This window comes from Macaca thibetana, chromosome X (assembly GCF_024542745.1).
Source record: "Macaca thibetana thibetana isolate TM-01 chromosome X, ASM2454274v1, whole genome shotgun sequence".
Lineage (NCBI taxonomy): Eukaryota > Metazoa > Chordata > Mammalia > Primates > Cercopithecidae > Macaca > Macaca thibetana.
Genome location: NC_065598.1, coordinates 129,260,558 through 129,284,275, shown reverse-complemented (window position 1 = coordinate 129,284,275; position 23,718 = coordinate 129,260,558). Strand labels below are relative to the sequence as shown.

General features: G+C 42.9%; 1 protein-coding gene across 1 annotated transcript in view; it reads right to left on the bottom strand.

Moving 5' to 3' along the window:
- HPRT1 (hypoxanthine phosphoribosyltransferase 1) overlaps nucleotides 1-23,718 on the bottom strand; it is a 1,139,661-nt gene that overhangs the window by 237,345 nt on the left and 878,598 nt on the right. The window lies entirely within an intron of this gene.

Genomic DNA, 23,718 nt, shown 5'->3' with positions numbered 1-23,718 from the left:
AGGATCAGAAATAGAGGGAATGTATCAGGAGGCTGATGTTTTGCATTATAAGCATTTTTGGCACAATTTGGATTGTCAAATAATATGCAGATTATCTGGCATTCAGTGGATTACCATCAGAAGAATTAAAAAGAGCAATAGTTAAAAGTGGTTACTTCTAGGAAGTATGTCTGAAAATGGAGAGGAGTGAGGCAGGCGGATATTGCATTTCATTAAAAACCTGTGCTATTGCTTATTTTTAATCTTATGCCTGTGTTACTAGGATAAAAATCAAAATAGAACATCCCACTACCCCACCCCAGCAAAAAGAAGGCAGAAAATGGAAGCTTATATGGATAAAGAGAACGTATCTTCTAGTCACAAAGAGGGACTGTGTTTACTTTGTAAGCTTTCCTAGTCAAAACTGTCTCCTTGGTTCTGAGTTAAGACAATATATTTAACCAAAGCAACCAAGACGCAGCCTCTTCAACAGGAAAAGCAATGTCTGGTTATGATAAAGATACAATTAATCTTTTAAAAATATGTGTTGGAAATCATTCCATATCAGTTCATATAGACTAACATCATTTTTTAAAGCTGCTGCATAAATTCCATAGTGTAGAGAAACTATAATTAAATTATTTCCCTTTTAGTGGACATTTCTGTTGTTACAAACAATGCCACAGTAAACATCCATGCACTCATAAATTATTGAGCTTATATGCAAGAAGAGATTCCTAGAAATGGAATTAGTGGATCAAAGAGCACATTCTATTTTCTAGATTTTCCACAATGAATATGTATAGCTTTTATAATCAGAAAAAAAAGTAAGCTAAAAGAATTAACTGTAAGGTGAAGGTCCTGTTTTCTTAGTATTTTGTAGTCTGTCTGATACAAATTTTTACCCTTTCAGAAACAAAGGAAGAGGGCCTGGTTTGAAACAGATCATAGGGACTTGTCATGACTGGTTCATCGTAAACTAGAAAGTGTCACTGCCATCTCAGACACATGAAGACATATGTCTGGTAGGAAGCTGCTTTCTTTTTAATATTAAAACTTTGTTTTCATAGAATTTTGGCCAGGTGCAGTGGCTCAAGTCTGTAATCCAAGCACTTTGGGAAGCTGAAGCAGGAGGATCACTTGTGCCCAGGAGTTCAAGACCAGTCTGGGCAACATAGTAAGAGCCCATCTCTGCAAAAAATAAAAAATTAACTGGGCATGGTGGCGTGTGCCTGTGGGCCCAGCTACTCAGAATGCTAAGGTGGGAGGATCTCTTGAACGCAGGAGGTCAAGACTGCAGTGAGCTAGGATCGTGCCACTGCACTCCAGCCTGGGTGACAGAGCAAGACTGTCTCAAAAAAAAAAAAAAAAAAAAGACATTATTTTGAGATATTATTTGTTAAGGTTCACTTTGTTTTAATAGAATTCTCCGAACTATAATTCTAAAATGAAGTAAAATTCAAAGTAGAGCAATTATCTGTCATGTTTGTAAAACTTTGTTTTGCTTAACATCAAGTGGGATTTGGTAAAAGTCTTATTTTATCGGCAGGGTTCTAATTACTACAAGACTTGAAGGCCCAAATTATAATGCCTCCAGTACGAATCCTAAGGACTATGGTATCATTACAATCCCTTGTATTTGGGTAGTATAGAGAATTAGAAAAAAACGAACACAAAAACTTCTTATTTTACGCAAGAACTGGGTGTTTTGCTTGAATTACCGGGATAATCGGTATAGCGCTCACATCTAATCATTGAGTTTTGCTTGTGTAGACACGGTTTAAAGAAACCTCTAAGATAAAACTTTAGTGAAATTATAGATCCCCAAAGATTAATTTCTCTCAGCAACAAGAAATGAGTACAACCTAAATGGTCTTACTGAAAGGTTGGAGCTAGGTGCTGGAAAGTTGAGGCAGGAAGCTATTCAAGATTCTCCTGTTGCGCCAACCCACCGCAGAATGGCTCTTTCATGTATTTCCTTCCACTTCCCGTTGTTCTTTTTCCACGGGTGGTATCATTGTGGGTGAACAGGGGAGGTTAGAATTAGAGTGAAGAAAAGGGTCGGTGTTTGATATGGTTGGGATATTTGTTCCCACCCAAATCTCATGTTGAAATGTAATTCCCAATATTGGAGGTGGGGCCTGGAGGGAGGTGATTGGATCATGTGGGAGGAATTTTCTCATGAACAGTTTAGCACCATCCCCTTGGTGTTGTCTTCCTGATAGTGAGTGAATTCTCGTGAGATCTGGTTGTTTAAAAGAGTGCTGGCATCCCCCACTTCTCTCCCGTTCTCCTGCTTTCGTCATGTGATGTACTTGTTCCCGCTTTGCCTTCCACCACGATTGTGAGCTCCCTGAGGCTCCCCAGAAACCGAGTAGATGCCAGCACCATGTTTCTTGTATGGCCTGTAGAACTGTGAGCCAATCAAATGTCTTTTCTTTATAAATTAAACAGTCTCAGGTATTTCTTTCTTTCTTTTTTTTTTTTTTTGAGACAGAGTCTTGTTCTGTTGCCCAGGCTGGAGTGCAGTGGCATGACCTTGGCTCACTGCAACCTCCACCTCCCAGGTCCAAGCGATTCTCCTGCCTCACCCTCCCCAGTAGCTGGGATTACAGGCATGCCCCACCACACCTGGCTAATTTTTGTATTTGTAATAGAGATGGGGTTTTACCATGTTGGCCAGGCTGGTCTCGAACCCCTGACCTCATGTGATCCACCCGCCTAATTTATCCAAAATATATATATATATACTTCTTTGTTCAATTTTATTATTTTTAGTTGCCTAATTCTGTTTAAGATAAGGTTAATAATTAAATTTGGTTTTGTTCTCGAAGCAGACACCCAGTGATTATGGCATAGATGAGTAACAGGAATTCAAGTGTGAGGATAGCAGGTTGCATATGATCGTATGTCCCTGGGAGACCTGACAGCGGAGGCTTTCCTAGAGATAGCCAGATCTAATGCTGAGCCTGTGAGCACAACTGGATTAAAAGGCCTCTATTCTCAGACCTGGGGTTTTGAAGGATCCACAGGTACAGTTGTCCAAGCACTTGAACGACTCTAGTGGTTTCAGCCTGTCATGGGCATAGGGAAACATCTTGAGCTGGGAGAAGAAGGATGCTCAGTTGACATGTCAATCAGCTGGATCTCCAGCCACCTAAGCCCGTGGGTGGATGAACTCACCTATCCAGCAGGGAATACCAGCTAGGAATGAAAGTCACTGGGTCAAGTAGGGATGGTACCACTTGAGAAAAAGGCAAAACAAAAGGTAAGTGGAAAGCAATCCCTCACCTGAGATGCCCATGAAATAAGAATGGAGATGATCAATAGCTAGGCCTGACTTAACTACACAATTATTCAGAAACTGAAAAATTATATGTGAAAATTTTATTCTACCTTAAAACCTATATTTGTACATTTACTATTCTGACTTAAGACTAAAGACTTTTCTTCAAGTGTGAACATGCTGATGAGCATTTCTCCTCATCCTTCTTGTATACACAGCACATATATGCTTCATCTGATTACTAGTTCCTGTTTATTTAAAGTGGATGAAGAACTTAGGAAACACGGGCAAAGAAATCTGAGAGCAGACTCCTTCTAGATTTTTATCTTTCCCTCATCCTTACCAATGTTTCAACCATGGCTAAGTTGACAGTGATGTTTTTAGCAACTTGAGTCATTTAATAATAATTTCTATAACATTAAAGTCCATTTTTATGAAACACTTTTTCATACCCATATCTAGTCAATTTATGTAATATTTAGTTATACAATAATGTAATTATAGTAACTGGAGTTATCAGTTTTGAGGACAAACTCAGCTGACTTGTGGAAGGCATATAACCTAAACGGAGGAGACAGAAGTACTCAATGCTGGCCTGAGAGAAGCCTTCCATCCTCCCACGTGCAGAAACTTTGAGCATTAGTGAGCACATTTCTCAGAGAGAACAGAAAGCACCTGCTAGTCCACCTGATTGGGTTAATAGAGTTTGATCAAGAGACTTCTTATTGGACCCAGCTCACCTCTCTGCCACACTCAATCTTAGTAGAACCCTGCTCCTAAGTGACTGCCTCTTGCTCTGGAAAGCTGTTTTGAACCTGGATCTTATCTATCAGCTTCAAGCATGCCAAGTGTGATGGGTTGGCTTTTAGATGTCCCCAGTGATCCCAGTCTCCTGGAATTCACACCTTGTGTAATCTCTCCCCTCCATGTGGGTAAGACCTGTGACTTGCTTCTTACCAATAGAATGTGACAGGGGTGATGGGATGTCACTTCCATGATTATATTACATAGGATTGCAACTTCCAACTGGCTGGCAGACTTTCTCTCTCTCAACTTACATGCTTTGATGAAACAAGCAGCCATTAGGGAGGCCTATGTAACAAGGAAATGAGGTGAGACTCTGGCTAATAGACCACAAGGAACTGAGTCCTGACAGCAACCATGAGATCTTGGAAGTGGATCCTTCCCCAGTTGAGTCTCAGATGAGACCCCAGCACCAGCCAACACTTGACTGCAGCTAAGAGGACACAGCTAAGCTATGCCTGGACTCCAGAAGCATGAGATAATAAATACGTGTGTTCTTTTAAGCTGCTTTTTTAAAAATGCAGGGCTAAATACCAATACTGCCTTGTTCAGAATATTTGATTTTATGTCTTCCTCAAGGGAACTAATATTGTTATACACACCAGTAAACAGTAAGATATGGTGAATACTTCCTTCAAAGGTTTTTATAAAGTGAAGCATTTATAGGTGAAATGATATGCTGTCTGGGATTTGCTTTAAAATCGTTCAGCAGCTGGGCATATTGGCTCATGCCTACAATCTCAGCACTTTGGGAGACTGAGGTGGGCGGATCACCTGAGGTCAGGAGTTCGAGACCAGCCTGGCCAACATGGTAAAACCCCATCTCTATTACAAATACAAAAATTAGCCAGGTGTGGTGGGGCATGCCTGTAATCCCAGCTACTGGGGAGGGTGAGGAAGGAGAATTACTTGAGCCCAAGAGGCGGAGGTTGCAGTGAACCGAGATTACACCACTGCACTCCAGCCTGGGTGACAGAGTGAGACTCTGTCTCAAAAAAAATAAAAAATCGTTCAGCAGGAGGAGGACAGGATGGGTTGGGGTTCAGAAGAATTGGGGGAATATCAATGAAACAAGTTTGGGAAGTTTGAGCAATGTATTGGTGTTTTTTTTTCTTTTTTTTTTTGAGACAGAGTCTCCTCTGTCACCCAGGCTGGAGTGCAGTGGCGTGATCTTGACTCACTGCAACGTCTGCCTCCAGGATTCAAGCGATTCTTTTGCCTCAGCCTTCCGAGTAGCTGAGACTACAGGCGCCCACCACCATGCCTGGCTAATTTTTGAATTTTCAGTAGAGACAGGTTTTGCCATGTTCACTAGGCTGGTCTCAAACTCCTGACTTCAAGTGATCCACTTGCCTTGGCCTCCCAAAGTGCTGGGATCACAGGCATGAGCCACCATGCCTGGCCTGTGTAGGTAATTATTGAAGCGATGTGATGTGTACATAGTGGTTCACCATCTTATTCTGTCTACTTTTGTATATGTTTGAAAATTTCCATAATAAAGCAAAACAATTTCTGTAATGTGACACTGTTCTGCAAAAATAACAATAAATAATGAGTGTTACTAAATTCTGTGTTAAATATTGTACAGTGTAATGGAAATTATTTCTTTCAGACACTGTTTATACATGCAAGTTAGGGCATTGTTAATTATCCAGTTTTGGAGAGGGAGGGGTCCAAGACTGAAGCTTTTTAAGTGCATTTTGGTTGTTCAAGCTCTATGCCATCAATGATGATATTAATCGGCAATGACTTTGTATAGAAAATTTATGTAGCCAGCTGGGCCAGTGGCTTGCGCTTGTAATCCCAGCACTTTGGGAGGCCAAGGCAGGCGAATCACTTGAGCTCAGGAGTTTGAGACCAGCCTGGCCAACCTGGTGAAACCCTGTCTCTACTAAAAATGCAAAAATTAGCCAGGTATGGGGGCGCACACATAGAATCCCAGCTACTCGGGAGGCTGAAGCAGGAGAATTGCTTGAACCCAGGAGGCAAAGGTTGCAGTGAGCCAAGATCACATCACTGCACTCAAGCCTGGGCGACAGAGTGATATTCTGTCTCAAAAAATTTTTTAAAAGAAAGTTTAAATAGAAAAAGTCACAAACATATTGACTATACGTAGACACTATACATGTATATATGTGTGTATATATGGCTATACTATGTACACATACATAATATATAGGTATATTATGAAAATAAAATATTCTGGATTTATTATTTAATATAATTTTGCAGATAGTTCTTCACTTCTGATAACATTGTTTTTCTCCTATAAAACTGGGCACAATCCTTCCTGTTCATTCATTCACTGAAAAAATATTTACTTATTGGGTGCCAAACTCTGTATTAGGCAATATTTAATATCTAAATATAAGCCACACATATATAAGGCTAGTAACATAAATAAAACAGAAGATGGTACTATAACGAAACAAACAGTTTCTGTGGAAAGTTTCACCAAACTTGGGGAAAGCCTAGAGTGAAAATTAAAGTAACTCAATTCTTCTCAGAACCAGCACATTCAATAGGATGGGGACAAATGAGGCCTTCCATTTAGCAAGAAAAGCCTCTCTTTTATTGCCTTTTAAAAGTATTTCATTCAGTCACTAAGTCATTCAACAAATATTATTGAATATGTGTACTATGATAATCAAGGAGCTTATTGTTTGGTAAGAAAGAAGTGGAAATTCCTTAAAGTCCAGCCTTCAGGAAGAAAGTGGCATTTTTGAGCAAGATCCTTAAGCACAGGACTTCTTTACAGAGGCTTGAAATTACCTTTCGAGAAGGAAATGATTGGGCAGGAAATGATATTAATGGAAATGAAAGCATGTGCACAGTCCGTTGCAAAGCTTCTTATGTATATGGTCTCATTTGATTCTCATTCAATATTCAAGAAATATTGTCTATCCACACAAAAGCTTACTTGAATGAAACTGATAGTAAAGCCACCAGTTAAATCTTGCTAACAAGCCATTCCTGTTATAAGGAAGCAAATGACTGTTGTCTCTGGCTTTGTAGGTCCCATATGATGGGGTGCAAAGCTCTGTATTAGTCACTATTAAATATCTAAATATAAGTCACACATAGATCTTCACATGAATGGATATTTGCTCCAATAGAGAAAAAATGAATAAACTTTATCCAGTGTATTACTTGTTTTAATGTAGGTGACTGAAAGAAGTGGAAATAGGCCAGAGAAGAGTAAAGGAAAAAAAAAGAAGCTCTATGAATGTAAATGTGCCCTTTTCCTGCAATAAAAACTCATGTTTATAATACACCTTAGAGTTACAAAATGCTGCTGCGTGTGCATTGCTTTATTTAATCTTCTCATAACTACCCCATGTGGAAAGTATTTCCTTTTCTTTTTTTTTTGAGACGGAGTCTTGCTCTGTCGCCCAGGCTGGAGTGCAGTGGCGCAATCTCCACTCGCTGCAAGCTCCGCTTCCCGGGTTCACGCCATTCTCCTGACTCAGCCTCCGGTGTAGCTGGGACTAGAGGTGCCTGCCACCGTGCCCAGCTAATTTTTTTTTTTTTGTATTTTTAGTAGAGACGGGGTTTCACCGTGTTAGCCAGGATGGTCTCGATCTCCTGACCTCATGATCCACCCTTCTCGGCCTCCCAAAGTGCTGGGATTACAGGCGTGAGCCACCGTGCCTGGCCTATTTCCATTTTTTTACAGACCTACAATTTATTTTATTTTGTTTTTATTTTTTCCTATTTATTTCTTTTAAAAATTTTTCAATTTTTTTTTGTGGGTACATAGTAGGTATATATGTTTATGGGGTACATGAGGTGTTTTGATACAGGCATGCAAAGAGGATCATGAAGAATGGGGTCTCCATCCCTGAAGCATTTACAAATTGAGTTGCAAACAACCCAGTTACACTTTTTTATTTTAAAATGTGCGATTGTTATTGGCTATAGTCACCCTGTTGTGCTATCAAATTGTAGGTCTTATTCATTCTTTCTATTTTTTGTACCCATTAACCATACTCACTTCTCCTACCAGCCTCCTACTACCATTTCCAGTCTCTGTAACCATCCTTCTACTTTCTATGTCCATGAGTTCAATTGTTTTGATTTTTAGATCTCACAAATAAGTGAGAACATGAGATGTTTGTCTTCCTGTGCCTGGCTTATTTCACTTAACATAATGATCTCCAGTTCCATCCATGGTATGTCCATTTCAAAATATGAAAACAGAGATTCAACAATGTGGAGCACTTTGCCCAGTGTCACACAGCAAGCAAGTGATAAGAGTCAGGACTCAGACCCTCGACTTCTAACTCTGTTGTAGACACTGAGATCTACCACCTGAATCCTTCCTTAAGGAAGGACATGCTGCCCAGTTATGGGAAGTTTGATTAGCAAACATCCTCCACCTTTCTGTCAGCTCCTTCCACAGCTGCAGAGAGTCACCTTACCCCAAGGTCACACCTTTCCTGGGACAGCCTGCTTCTGGTGAGTGAGAGAGGGAGGGCTATAAAGGCAAGGCCATTTTGGCTTTAGATGGGGCACTTGAACGAGCATTATTTGTTCCAGAGTTTCCTACTGGGTTGGCCAAGGCTTTGTTGGACCTGCACAGTAGTTCGTCTTCTCCCTCTGCCCAATAGTGTTTCTTCCCTCTTCCTTGCACAAATGTTTATCCCTAATAAATATCTTGTACCCCAAATTTCATTTCCATGCCTGCTTCTGCAGAACCCTGTGACAGTTGATACTGGGAGCGTTCTGAGAAAGCAGCCAATAGGATGGACTTTTGGAGTCAGATCACTCACCTCTCAGGTGAAAATGAGAACCCCTTATTCACTAGTGAGGAGTACAGATGGCACCAGGAAGCAGTCTGATTGTTTAAACTTTCACCTGAGGTGCATTGGAAATGCATTATGGGTGTGATACAGAAGGCATTTGAAATAAAGGGAGGGAATATTAACTATGTAGCTGACAAGATCGGATGACTAAAGATTTAATTAACTGCTGAGGGTAATAGGCAATTGAAAGCCAGGTGCAAAAGCTGAGAAGGCCTCTGTGATTATATACAAAAGAGCTCTTTTGCCTGGTTCAGTGGCTCATGCCTATAATCCTGGCACTTTTGGAGGCTAAGGTGGGAGGATTGCTTGAGGCCAGGGTTTGGGGACCAGCCTGAGCAACAAAACAAGACCCTGCCTCTACAAAAAATTTTTTAAAATCAGCTGGGGGTGATGGCGCATGCCTGTGGTCCCAGCTACTCAGGAGGTGGCAGTGGAAGGATTGCTTGAGTCAGGAATTTGAGGCTGCAGTGAGCTAAGATCATGCCACTGCACTCCAGTCTGGGTGACAGAGAGACACCCTGTCTCAAAAAAAATAAATAAGTAAATAAAAATAAAAATTAGAAAGCTATTTCATCTCCTATGAGGAGGGCAGAGTACTCTGGGAACTAAACCTAGGACTCAATAGTCAGAGTGGCTGGACTTCTACTAAGGTTAAATACCCAACCAAGGCAAGGCCTGCCAAGACCAGCTTGGTGGGGGAGACCCTAACCCAGTGGCGCTAGAGGAATTAAAGACACACACACAGAAATATAGAGGTGTGGAGTGGAAAATCAGGGGTCTCACAGCCTTCAGAGCTGAGAGCCTTGAACAGAGATTTACCTATGTATTTATTGACAGCAAGCCAGTGATAAATATTGTTTCTATAGATTATAGATTTAAAGTATACCTTATGGGAAACAAAGGGATGGGCAGAAATAAAGGGATGGGTCTGGCTACTTATCTGCAGCAGAAGCATCTCCTTAAGGCACAGATCGCTCATGCTATTGTTTGTGGTTTAAGAACACCTTTAAGTGGTTTTTCGCCCTGGGTGGGCCAGGTGTTCCTTGCCCTCATTCCCGTAAACCCACAACTTTCCAGCATGGGTGTCATGGCCATCACGAACATGTCACAGTGCTATAGAGATTTTGTTTATGGCCAGTTTTGGGGCCAGTTTATGGCCAGATTTTGGGGGGCCTGTTCCAAACAAGGCCCTTGGTTGGAAAAATCAGGCACTGTGACACATGGATGGAGTCATCTAGGTGAATGACTACAAAGATTTTGACTCCCCACACTCCCCTAAACCTTCTGAACCAGTAGATGTGGCCCACCTCATTCCTATCAAGAGCTAGCACCCTACTAGCACCCATGGTAGAAGACTATGCAGAGGCCTCTTCCCACGTGACAACATATGTTCCCTGTTAGGGCCTGCTCCCACTTCCCTTTCAGGGCACTAGCCTCACAGTCAGGGATCAGTTTAAGCATAGCTGCTGGGGATATGCTGCGCTGGGGATACGCTGGGCCTTGCAAACGAGGAAAGGGATTACACTTCAAAGAAACTGCAATAAGTAGCTGACGTGTACTAGCAGGAGAAAGGGGAATATACACATGAGGCTGGGTTCTGAGGGGGCTTGATCAAGGCGGTGGGAATAGAGGCAGTGGGATCATACAATAGGAAAAGTTTGCTGACTTGGGAGTGCTTTCCTGAGATACGGGATTTAACATCCTGTCAAAGACCCCAGGAAATGGTGCAAATTTTCTACTAAGATGGCTCCTAGATGTAAGAAATACAGCCTATGCTGAGTGAAGTTGAAATGTCAGAATTGCTGCGGCAAATTGCAGAGGGAGGGATTCGAGGCTCAAGGAAGTGAGCATGCTGGAACTCATGTCACTATGTACAACCACAAGACCCACCAGAAGACTGTATTCTGTGGAAAGGTTCAGAGGACACACTGTTCAACAAGGCCATCAGGAATCCACTGGCAAGAAGATCGCCAGCAAGCATCACTCAAAATTTCAGTAGTGGCCTCCTCTGCAGGTCAGAACTGACAACAGGAAAAGCCCTTATAAACTTAGCTCACTGATAGCACTATGGATGATAAGACCCAAGACAGCAGAGGGCAGGTGGTGGTCCTTAATCTCCCGAAGCCAGGAAGTTGCAATTATTATAAGACAAAGTTAGCATGACAGTTCAGGAAGCCTGATCCAGGAGAGTTATGGAGATGGTTAATAGAACAGAGCATCTCCAGGGGCAAAATTTATTGAAAAGAGTATTACTCAGCTTGTAATAGCTGAAAATATCTGGGAGGCTGAGGGCAGTCACTTCAGTAAAAAAAAGTCATGATCTCTTGTAGAGTTTTCAGATTTGAGCCAGTTTTCAGTTCCAGAACTCACTAACAGAAGAGGTGATTGGGTCCCTAGGAGAAAGGACACTGCCATGATTCTTCTTTTTCCTCCTGCAGAGACCTCTGGGCATGCATTTAGGTAACTGTGCACTAGAGAAAGGGAATACTTAGATGTTTCAAGGAGTGTTGGACCTAGAGTCTGAGTTGACATGGACACTCAGAGACCCAAAGCATCATCATGGCCCACTGTGAGAGTGGGGACATATGGGAACCAGGTAAGAAATTGAGTCTTGGCCAAGATCCAGCTCACAGGAACTTCACTGGGTACAAGAACTCAGTGGTCATTACCCCAGTCTCCAAGTGTATGATCGGGTAGTTGGGGCAGCCATTACTTTGTGTCTTTGGCCAGTGAGATAAGAACTGTTACAATGGGGAAGGCCAAGTGGAAGCCTCTGATACTAAACCACCACCACCACCACTCCTGGCCAAGATAGTAAATTATCACATCCACTTGGGGTGGTGGTATATGCAGATTAGCATCCTTAAGGATCTAAAAGATATAGAGGTGGCGATTCTCATCATATCTCCATTTAATTTACCAGTCTTGTGCCTGAAAAAACCAGATAGATCCTTGGAGATGACTGTAGGCTGCTGCCAGCTGAACCAAATAGTAGCTCTGATCATAGTTGCTGTGTCAGACCTGATATCTTTGTGGGAACAGATTGATATAGCCTCCAATATATGTTGTGTAGGTGTTGATTTGGAAAATTCATTCTTTTCTATTTCAATCATAAAAAAGAATCAGAAATATTCAAATAAATAGGAAGAAATATAAATTTATAGTTTTGCCCTGGGCCTATATTAGCTCTTCTACCTTCTGTCATGATTTAGTCTGAAGAGAGTAAAAACATCTGGACATCCTGCAGAATATCATATTAACCTATTACATTGATGATGTTTTGTTGATCAGACCAGATGAGCAGGAGGTAACTAGTGTGCTACCTCTTGGTAAGACACATATACTCTGAGGGTGGGAGATAAACTCTATAAAGATTTAGAGGTTTACCAGATCCATAAAAATTTTAGAGGTCCAGTGGTTCAGGGTATACTGGGGCATTCTCTCCAAAGTAAAAGTAAAAGATAAATTCCTGCACATTGCACCTCCTGGCACAAAGAAGGAATCATGACACCTGGTGGGCCTCTTTGGGTTTTAGAGGCAATGTATCCCACATCTAGGGATTCTGCTCCATCCCTCTATAACAGGTGACAAGGAAGGTTACTAGTTATGCCTGGGGCCCAGGAGCAGCAAAGGGCTCTGCATCAGGTCCAGGCTGTCATGTAAGTGCCCTGCCTGACACTTGGGCCATACAATCTAGCAGATCGTGTGGTGTTGGAGGTATGAGTGGTGGGAAAAGATGCAGAATGGATTCTGCGGCAACCCCCTGTTGGAGAATAATGATGCAGGCCCCTGGGGTTCTGGAGAAAGGCCATGTCACCTACAGAAGAGAATCACATGCCTTATGAAAAACAACTTCTGGTATGCTATTGGGCCCTGGTAAAGATGAAACACCTGGCCGGGAATGGTGGTTCACGCCTGTAATCCCAACACCTTGGAAGGCTGAGGCAGGCAGGTTACTTGAGCCCAGGAGTTGGAGACCAGCCTGGCCAATGTGGTGAAACTCCATCTCTACTAAAAATACAAAAATTAGCCGGGCGTGGTGGTGGACACCTGTAATCTCAGATACTCGAGAGGCTGAAGCAGGTTAATCACTTGAACCCGGGAGGCAGATGTTGCAGTGAGCCGAAATCATACCACTGCACTCCATCCTGGGTGACAGAGAGAGACCTTGTTTCAAAAAAAAATTAATTAAAAAATATGAAACACCTGACCACAGAACACCAAGTGATCATGGAACTAGAACTGTTTATCATGAGCTGGGTCTTATCAGACCCACTAAAGGTCAGGCGGACCCAGCAACAATTCATCAAAAGACAAAAGGGGGCTTTCCAGGAGTGCTTATGAGGAGGACTACAGGGCACTAGTAAAGTGCAAGATCAGGTAGCCTAGACCACCATGGCATGCACCACTGTTATACAAGTGCCCTCCTTCAGCTCATGCCTGCAACTTTATGGGGATTCCATCAGATCAATTGAAGAAAAGAAGGAAAGGTTTGGTTTATGAATGGATTGGGTCAGTATGCGGGTGCAAGCCAAAAATGGACACTGGCTGCATTATAGCCTCTCTTGGGAGATTGGGGGTGCTTGAAAGACAGTGACAGGTGAAAATCCTCCCAGTGGGCCGAGCTTTGGGTGATGCACTTTATCACCCACCTTGGGTGGAAAGAGAAGTGGCTTGAGGTTAAAATATTTATGAAGCTATGGTCACTGGTGAATGGCCCACCTAGCTGGTAAGGCGTTTGGAAGGGAAAAGTCTGGAAAATTGGAAACAATGACATCTGAGGTAGAGGGATGTAGATAGACGTGTGCAAGTGGGCACTAAGCATGAAATGTTTGTAGCACATATTGACGCCAGTTAGAGAGCATCTAGCTCAGAAGAAGCATTGAACAACCAAGCAGACAAAATGACCTTGGCAGTTGACATCAGCCAGTCTCTATCCTTGGCCACCTCAGTATTGGTGCAATAGGCATGTGAACAGAGTAGCCACTGAGGCAGAGAGGGAGGCTAAGCCTGGGTCCAACAGCATGGACTCCCACTTACAAAGACCAATCTTGCAATTGCCACTAAAGAATGTTCAGCCTGCCAGCTACAGAGACCAACAATGAGCCCCTAATATGGTGCCATTCCTTGAGGAGACCAACAGGTCACTTGGTGGCGAGTTCACAACATTATGCCCCTTCCATCCTGAAAGGGCCAATGGTTCATTCTCATAGGAATACATGCATATTTCCAGTATGAGTTTAACTTTCCAGCCTGCAGAGTCTCAGGCAGCACTTCTATTTCAGGACTTTGGTAGTATTAGATCCACCAGTGTGGTATTCCACGTAACACTGAGACAGACCAGAAGACCAACAAAAGAGATGCAGGAGTGGGCTCAGGATCAGGGGACCCACCAATCGTGTTACATACCACACCATCCAGAAGCTGCTGGTCTGATAGAGCATTGAAACAGCCAGCTGAACTACATTTCCCAGAATTCCCTCACTTCTATGTTTCCAATTAGAGTGGGTCACAGAGATCTTTTGGAGATTTGTTGGGCCTTAGTCAGTTAGGAGCCATATAGTTTCTACATTGGAAAATCAGTGCAGGGAAACCAGGTGCAGTTGTAGCTCATGCACATTGTCACTTATCTATTGGCTCACCTCAGTGGCGTGCAGCAGCAACTGGGTCAGCAGCGGCTGCTACACCTTCCTCCCAACCATCCTTTAGTGTCTCAGACTCCTGGATATAGGCCAGGTGTGTGTGTAGCTGTGGGCAAAGGGCACCAGCTTCCCCTGCAGGATACCCACATCACCCAAGTTGGAGATAACGAGAGACTGATACAGACCCTAGTTCATCCTCCTGTGTTCCAGCTCATGCTTCTGGGTTCTAGTTTGTCTCTGTTCTCCTCCATTTTTCATTCATTGTTCCCTCCTGACTGTCCTGCAGACTTCATGCTAACATTAAATGTGAAGAAATGCAGAGGCTGTTTAACCAGTCCTGCTCCCACAATTAAGGTCAAATCTCTGATGGATAGATAGATGATAGATAGATAGATAGATAGATAGATAGATAGATAGATAGATAGATGTAGATGGTATAGATATAAAAATAAAATCTCTTGCTGGGTGTGGTGGCTCACTCCTATAATCCCAGCACTTTGGGAGGCTGAGGCGGGCATATCACTTGAGGTCAGGAGTTTAAGACCAGTCTGGCCAACATGGTGAAACTTCATCTCTATCAAAAAATACAAAAATTAGTCAGGCATGGTGGCATGCACCTGTAATCCCAACTACTTGGGAGGCTGAGGTGGGAGAATCATTTGAACCCGGGAGGCAGTGGTTGTAGTGACCTGAGGTAGCGCCACTGCACTACAGCCTGGGCAACAGAGTGAAATTCTGTCTCAAAATAATAATAATAATAATAAATAAATAAAATCTCTTAATGGCCCCATTTCTCTGATTGAATCCTGACTAATATAGGAACTTTGTGCTCTGTAACTCTTGACAGGGTTCAGGACACGCTACCCCCAACTATGATACCTTGGCATTTGAGAAAACAGCAGAAGCAGTTTTTCCTGTTTCGCTGGGTCTTCATTTCTGAGGGTTCCCATGTCACTTAAAACTTGTGTTAAATAAATTTGTCTCCTTTTATCTTGTTAATTTGTGTTTTGTTATAGGGGTGCTAGGTATGAACCTCACAATGGGTGAGGAAAGAAACATTTTCTCCCTTACATGCTACAGGGCTAGAGGACCTGGTCTCCAAAGGAGACACATCATTTCCAGAGTCAACCTCTTACTGAATTATAAGCTACAGCTGCTGCCTGGACACTTTGGGCTCCTTGTGTCCAGAGACCAGTAGGCCAGAAGAGGGGTCACTGACTTGGTAGCAGTAATTCACTCAAATTATCAGGAGGAGATGGGGCTGCTGTTCCACAATGGGGAGAGGGAGAAATAGGTGTGCCACCTGGGCATATCTCAGTACTTCCTTGCCAAATTGTGACTATAAGTGGACAGATACAGCAGCCCCAGCCTGAGAAGGGGATAATGACCAGGCTGCTCTTAGCCCCTCAGAAATTAGGGTCTGGGTCAGGCCAACCAGGAAGCCATCATGGCCACCAGAGGGCAGTAGCTATGGGTGAGCGTGACCTAGAATGAGCAGTGGAGGCGGCAGGTGCTGAGAAACAGTTGCAGCCCCAAGACTAACTGTAGCAGTGGGGGCTGTAGTTTGTCCCACTAATACCACTCTTCCAAGGTTCCCTTCTGGGAGAGGCGTGAAGGAATTGAGAAAGAGATGCAAGCGATGGACTGTGGTAGACACAAAGATGCACCACCTCAAGAAAGGATTTGCTGTCCAATGGTGGGGAGTGAGGTTGGCAGGCAGTCTCCAGCTGTCAGCTCCTGCAAGGCCTGCCTTACCTGCAGAGAGACACTCATACACTCGGCCCCAGGTTATATTCTTCCAGACAGAGGCAGCTTGCATCTGGCGACTCAATGAGGCAGGAGAATAAAAGCCCAGGGGGCAGGTGCGGTGGCTCACGCCTGAAATCCTAGCACTTTGGGGGGCCGAGGCGGGTGGCTCACTTGAGCCCAGAAGTTCGAGACCAGCCTGGGCAACATGGTGAAACCCCGTCTCTACAAAATATACAAAAATTAGCCGGGCATGGTGGCGCACGCCTGTGGTCCCAGCTACTCAGAGGGCTGAGGTGGGAGGATCGCTTGAGCCCAGGAAGTAGAGGCAGCAGTGGGCCGTGATTGCACCACTGCACTGCAGCCTAGGTGACAGCGTGAGCCTCTGCCTCAAAATAAAATAAAATAAAGTAAAACAAAAGCCCAGGTATTTCTACCCAATTCGGGGCACTCTGATGAACAATACTCCAGAGGTCCCTGCTGGGGTTGCTGAGGTTTTGTCAGGCTTGCATGGCGATTCAACTTCTCTCTGCCCAGTCTTGCTTCCTCCCCCTTTTCCTTCACAGGTGTCAATCCCCAGTAAACATCTACCACCCAAAATTCCATCTCATTATCTTCTACCAGAGGAACAAAGTGGGCAAACTCCACGTCTCCTGCTTTTTCTAGTACAGCACTCTCCCCTGGCACAAACATAGGAACTGGAGCCCCTTTGCTCTCAGCAGTTTATTTATAAACATACCTTAATATATACCCAAAGGAAAAGATTCAAGATAACACATGTTTTGTGGGGAAAAAGTCCTTATGCTACATGCAAATATATTTTTGTACTCATTAAAACCACATACAAGTGTATTATGCATTTTAAACGGTTGATTACCTCAAAACCAGAAATGCCCTCCAGGCTCTCTGCTGACATAACCCACATTTACGAAGTCAAAAGCAGCTTTCCCGATTTTCTTCTCCTTCATTGTATGAAGGGGAAATGTTTTTTTGTACAATCTTGCATACATTTGTCCGTTTGAAAGAAAACATTTTGTCTTGTTATTGAAGATATTTTAGTAAAAAGATCCTGAAATATTTTTTCAAGGATTGATTCAGTTATGAGTGAGCAGAATATGATTCCTTTACTGTAACTTTAAGAAGATTGCCAGGGAGTCAAGGAAAGAAGAGGAAAACATATAAATCATCAAGTATAATTAACACTTTCTAAGCAGCAAGGTTCGGGGGTGAGGGTTCACAGCATTTATTTTTCTCAAAAATTAGTTAGCTTTCAATGAAAACACTTTAGGAGGCAAATAATCTAAGGAAAAAATGAGTATTGGGTGAAATAGGATCAATCATTTTGAATTATAAAAGTCAGAGCCCAAAGCTAAAGTGAGTGTTCATCAAAGAGTCCTGGTTGTTTATTGATTTGGCTCCATCAGTGCTGGAGCTTTCTTTATTTAGAGAGCTGTTAGTTGGGCTTCATATTTCAATTGTTCTCGTTGATGTTACTGTTACCATCCATTCCATAACCATAGGAAGAGGATGCTGTGTCTTCATGTAGACCTACTAACCTGCCATCAGAAGACATGCACACGTCAGTCTTTCCAGTAATAAGCTGCATCTTCACTGCTCATCTCAGCCATTTAGATGACTGACTCAAGTTGAGTCCAGGTGGCAGTATTAAATGAGTCTGTCTTTGGGAAAGTTAAATAATCTCTACGATGATTAATCTTTGGCTCATTAATTTTAGCACAAAAGGTGACCTGATATAATGGGGCAAGCATCCTAATGGAGTTGGACAGGCTTGGTTTGAATCCCAGATCCACCACTTGCTAGCTCTGTGATACTGACTAAGTCATTTCATATCTCTGAGCCTCGGTTTCCTCACCTGTAAAAAATGAGTGGCAATCAAGGATTTTTGTGCAGACTACACAAGACAATGCATGTGGAAATGTGTGACACATGATAAAGTTTTGTTACTAGGCTCCAACCAATAGCCCAAATACAGGCTAGGGTGCTAGTGACATAAGGAGAATCTCTTAGGTATGCCTCCTGTCATGGTCTGAAACATACATGACAACACCTGTTGCGGAGTCAACAGGCATGGGCTGAAAGGCAAACGTAATTCTTTGAGGATACCCCATAACACATCCTCATAGAACCAGTAATAAGCCCAGTCTCCTGGGAAATGGCAACCTACACCCAGTGAAACATAGCAATCATCAGAAAGTTGAGTGTGATCAAAGGTGTCATTCACAGAGAGAGGTAGTGAGGTGGAGGGAGAGAGAGACCCTGTGAACAATAGCTCTGACCACTAAACAGGGGAGACACCACCTTGGTACTCAGTATGGAAAGGAGGGTACACCTACAATACATAGATAACTATAGCTTCAGTATCTTATGAGTACAAAGGACAAGACAATGACTTATTTTTATCTGAGCAGCTGTAGTAGTGGGTCCCCAGCTGCATGGCTCCCTGTGCCAAGGGGAAATGAAAAATGCTATAGTAGCCTCTCTTGTCTCCATTCCCTTTTCCTAGATGAGATTTTTCCCTCTGGAGCACTATAGCAGGGCTTTCTTCCTCCTTCTGGTACTCTGCCTGCTGGACCCAGGGCCCAGTCGAACACAGACCTGATTGGAGGGGGGCTGGGTAGGCTTTAACCCAAGAAATTCCCTCTACAGGATCCTTCCTGAGGCCAGAAGAGCCATCACAATAGATTTGCTACTTTGCCTTAAGACTTCGTATACTAATAAAACCAACATGTCTTCTCTGCAACTTGCTCCACCTTCCCAAATATATACACACATCACTGATACACATATTATGAATTAGTTCATCATATTCTCTCCAGGGAACACAATAGGTATAAAAAGCTTGGTGAGAGTAATAGCTGGGAGGAGACAGATAGATTTGGTCGATTTCCCATTGTCAATTAGGCAATAATGATAATAACAAGGATGACATTTATTGACTGTATGTGATCTCATCTTACCTCTCAAAAACACTATTTATGAACCCTGTCTTACAAGATGAGGAAACTGAGCTACAGAGAATTACACAAGTTGCCCAAGGTCACACAGCTAGTAAGTGGATAACCAAAGTTTGTGCACTTAACCTCTATGCTCTATGCTTCTTTGGAGAGAGGAGCAACTGTGATGTTTCTCTTTCATACATCTCCTTGAAACCAGTCTACTCACGGCAGACTTGGCTTATGACAAAAATCTCTTAGGTCTTTTGTTTCCAAAACAAAAATGATAGCGTTCAAAGGTAGAGTAGCATCAGCAAAATGGTTTTCTGCAGTTTGTTGTCTGGAACCTGGTCTTTATGTCTTGAGAACATCATTCTCCAGTCTATCTGCAAATGACCAAAAATGTTGGAATTCCCAGTAGTTTTCAGGGTAGAACCTCAAACGAGACATTAAAAATCAGCAACATGGCTGGGCGAGGTGACTCACACCTGTAATCCCAGCACTTTGGGAGGCCGAGGCGGGCGGATCACCTGAGGAGGTCAGGAGTTTGAGACCAGCCTGTCCAGCGTGGCGAAACCCTGTCTCTACTGAAAATACAAAAATTAGCCAGGCGTGGTGGCAGGTGCCTGTAATCCCAGCTACTCGGGAGGCTGAGGCAGGAAATCACTTGAACCCGGGAGGTGGAGGTTGCAGTGAGCCAGTATTGTGCCACTGCACTCAAGCTTGGGCAACAGAGCGAGACTCCATCTCAGCAAACAAACAAAAAAAATCAGTAACACATAACATACCAGTGCTCTAATTCATTGCTGCTGAGTCCTCTTTGAAGCCAAATAAACCTTCCATATTCACATTCCAGAAATGTCCCTGCCTCCTACTCCCATGCTTTGTCTGGAAAAATCCTTCATATCCTTCAAGGCCCAGCTCAAATGTCACCTCCTTTACGAAGTGGTTCCCAGTCCCACAGGCAGAATTAATTGATCTTCCTTTATGCTCCCACAGCACTTTATATTAGCGTTGGTGGTATAGCTCTTACCACATTGTTTAAGTTAATTGCATAAGTAAGCTCCTTGAGGTCAGAGACTTGTCTTATTCATAAACCCTTTGATTCCCATATTCCCAGCCTAGCACATACCTTATTTCATCAAATCTAAAACTCCATCAATTGTAAGACACACCATTATTTCATGAATTACTAAGAGAAACAAAATACTGACAATTATTCTATGACATAACATCAATTTGAAGATGTGTCCCAAATTCAGGAAATGTCAATAAATTTTTAAAAATGTGTTTTAGAAGGAATGAACTGTGGCAATAAGTACTCACCAAATGTTTATAGAACTGAATTATTAAACCAAGGTGGAACAGATATTTCTAGAGAACTGTGACAGCCCATGCTTCTTAATAAGTAAGGGATTAGAAGTTGGTGATGAATGGTGTGTGACTGCATTGCTGATTTCAAATATTTTACCCAACAGATTAGTTAAAGGGATGAGTGGCCTGATGTGCCATTCCTATTTAAAAATAAAATAAAATAAAATAAACACCTCCAAGGACCAAGCCTGCTGGCTCATGCATGTAATCCCACTCCTTCAGAAGGCTAAGGCAGAGGATTGCTTGAGGCCAGGAGTTTGAGGCCAGCCTGGACAACATAGTGAGACCCTGTCTCTAAATATATAAAAAATTAGCCAGGCATGGAGGCAAGCCCCTGTAGTCTCAATTACTCAGGAGGCTGAGGTGGGGAGGATTGCTTGAACCCAGGAGTTCAAGGCTGCAGTGAGTTACTTGTGCCACTGCACTCCAGCCTGGGCAACAAGGCCAGCCCCCACCTCTAAAACAACAACAACAACAAAGACACCTCCAGATCTCCCATTTAATATACTAGAAAGTAAAGTGATGATATACTGATTCTAGTTCCTTAAACTAGTTCAACGCACTGCTGTTATCATCTGCCCATGAAGAGGAATAGTAGCTCAGCTTTCTCCCAGTTTATTCCAGCCCTGCTTTTATTTTGATGCAATCCCTTCCTAATTCCAAACTGTTGGTCTGTGACATTGGCTCCCGTTTCTCCTTGGCCCTATGAAGTTAGTGATCGTATATTACTTCTCTGGTTAGTGTCTGTCTGGACCTATGCTTTCCATAGGATCTTTCCATAGGGCAGGCCTTGCCGGGTCTTAGTATTTCAGGCTGTCTCATCAAGAATCTGAATTCTAGTTCCATCCTAGAAAGAAACCCCACCCCCTGCCCTAGACCTAGTCTAAGCCATACACTTAATGTCTCTCGACCTCCTTCCACCACTCTTTCCCTGCCCCCAAGCACGCATACACGCTCAGGCAAGATAAACCAAATTGTCACTGAAAACCTTAAATGTATGGTTGGTTCACAGAAATACTCCTGGAATAAAAGTTCCTCTTTGAAAATAGAATTATAGGCCAGGCATGGTGGCTCATGCCTGTAATTCCAGCACTTTGGGAGGCTGAGGTGAGTGGATCCCTTGAGCTCAGGAGTTCGAGACCAGCCTGGCCAATATGGCAAAATCCCATCTCTAAGAAAAATACAAAAAAAAAATTAGCTGCCTGTAATCCCAGCTACTCAGGAGGCGGAGGCACGAGAATTGCTTGAACCCATGAGGCAGAGGTTGCAGTGAGCTGAGATCATGCCACTGTACTCCAGCCTGGGCAACAGAGCAAGGCACAGTCTAAAAAAAAAAAAAAATGAAAAAAGAAAAGAAAAGAAAATGGAATTACACTAGCCAGACATGGTGGCATATGCCGGTAGCCCAAGTTACTGGGGAGGATCACTTGAGCCCAGGAGTTTGAGTCCAGCCTGGGCAACATAGCAAGACCCTGTCCCCCTCTCTCTAAAAATAAATAAATAAATAAATAATAATAAAAAAAGAATTATACTGAAAGGATTGAGCCTAGTAGCTTAATTAATACATTATAAAATTTTTAAACATGTAAGCAGCTCTTCGCATTAGCATTCAGGGAATGAGAGTCTTTATGAGGCAAGTACAAAGGGGTAATTTTATAAGGGGGTGATGAAGAAGAGAGTAAAACAGGGCAACGAGTTCCTAGTTTGCTTTCATACTTAGACCCTTGGTGGGAAGCCAGTGACCACTAAAAACCTGAAAGTCATCTCCCCCTTTGAGGCAGGCTGCCAGTGCTTGGGTTAGGTTTATCAGGACTAAGTCAGAAAGCTCCAACGATTAGCATCTTCCAATTTACGGCAATCTTCCCAGGCAAGGCAAGACTTGTTCAGCCTCCAGGTCAGCTTAGTCAGTATCCATTCAGTGCCTTCCCCAGCCTTAATGAATAAAGAGGAAACAAGAGAAAGGTAGAGAAACAACCTCTATTGATTTATTATTGATAGTATTTGGAGATGTTCAATCTATATAAAGGACCCTGCTTATATTTTCTTTCGAAGGGGGTCTGCAAAGTAGGTCCCCCAAAGTATTAGAATTGAATGCATCCAGGCTGGGCGCTGTGGCTCACGCCTGTAATCCCAGTACTTTGGGAGGCCGAGGTGGGTGGATCATGAGGTCAGGAGTTCGAGACCAGCCTGGCCAAGATAGTGAAACCCTGTCTACTGACAAAAAAAAAAAAAAAAAAAAAAAAAAAAAAAAAAAAAAAAAATAATTAGCCAGGTGTAGTGGCAGGTGCCTGTAATCCCAGCTACTCAGGAGGCTAAGGCAGGAGAATTGCTTGAACCCGGGAGGCGGAGGTTACAGTGAGCCAAGATTGCCCCACTGCACTCTAGCCTGGGTGACAGAGCAAGACTCCATCTCAAAAAAACAAAACAAAACAAAACAAAAAAGAATTGAATGCATCCAATGCCATAGGAGTTTTACTTCCTTACAGGTAGAGTTACACTTGCAAATAAAATCATTGAGGTGAAATCACAGAACATTAGAACTGAACAGAATCTTGATGATACATCTGCTGCCTTGTTTCATAGATAAGGACATTTAGGGGAAGAAAGTTAACTAACTAGTTACTGGCAGAGCAAGTACTAGAAGCCAAATCTTTCCCAACAGGGAAGATACCTAAACCCTTACAATTGTATCTCATCCTCATAGTCTGCAGTTACATTTGGTTCATTAGGCTTTAAAACACCATGCAAATAGAGCTCCTATTACAGGATATCTTGATAACTGATACAAACAAATGGTAAAGGATCAACTGGCCCATCACTTCCACCAAAAGATTGAGGCAGTACATTTTCACCACGTATAAGTGTAAAATAAATTGTCATCACCTGGGGCCCTTACAGGGCTGGATTACTGTAAAAATCAAGCCAGCTCACTGAAAGTTTATCCAGATGACATCCAACTTCACCACAGTCCCCACCAACTTGTGATGTAAGCCGGAGAGGAAGCTTCGAAATTTTCCCCTGGTCGAGTTTTGAGAGAACTGTGTAAACAACGCCCCTTACTGGTCAACATAAGAAAACACAAAAGCCACTGCTGACAAGAGCAGGGCTCTAGCAAAGGTCACAGCAAT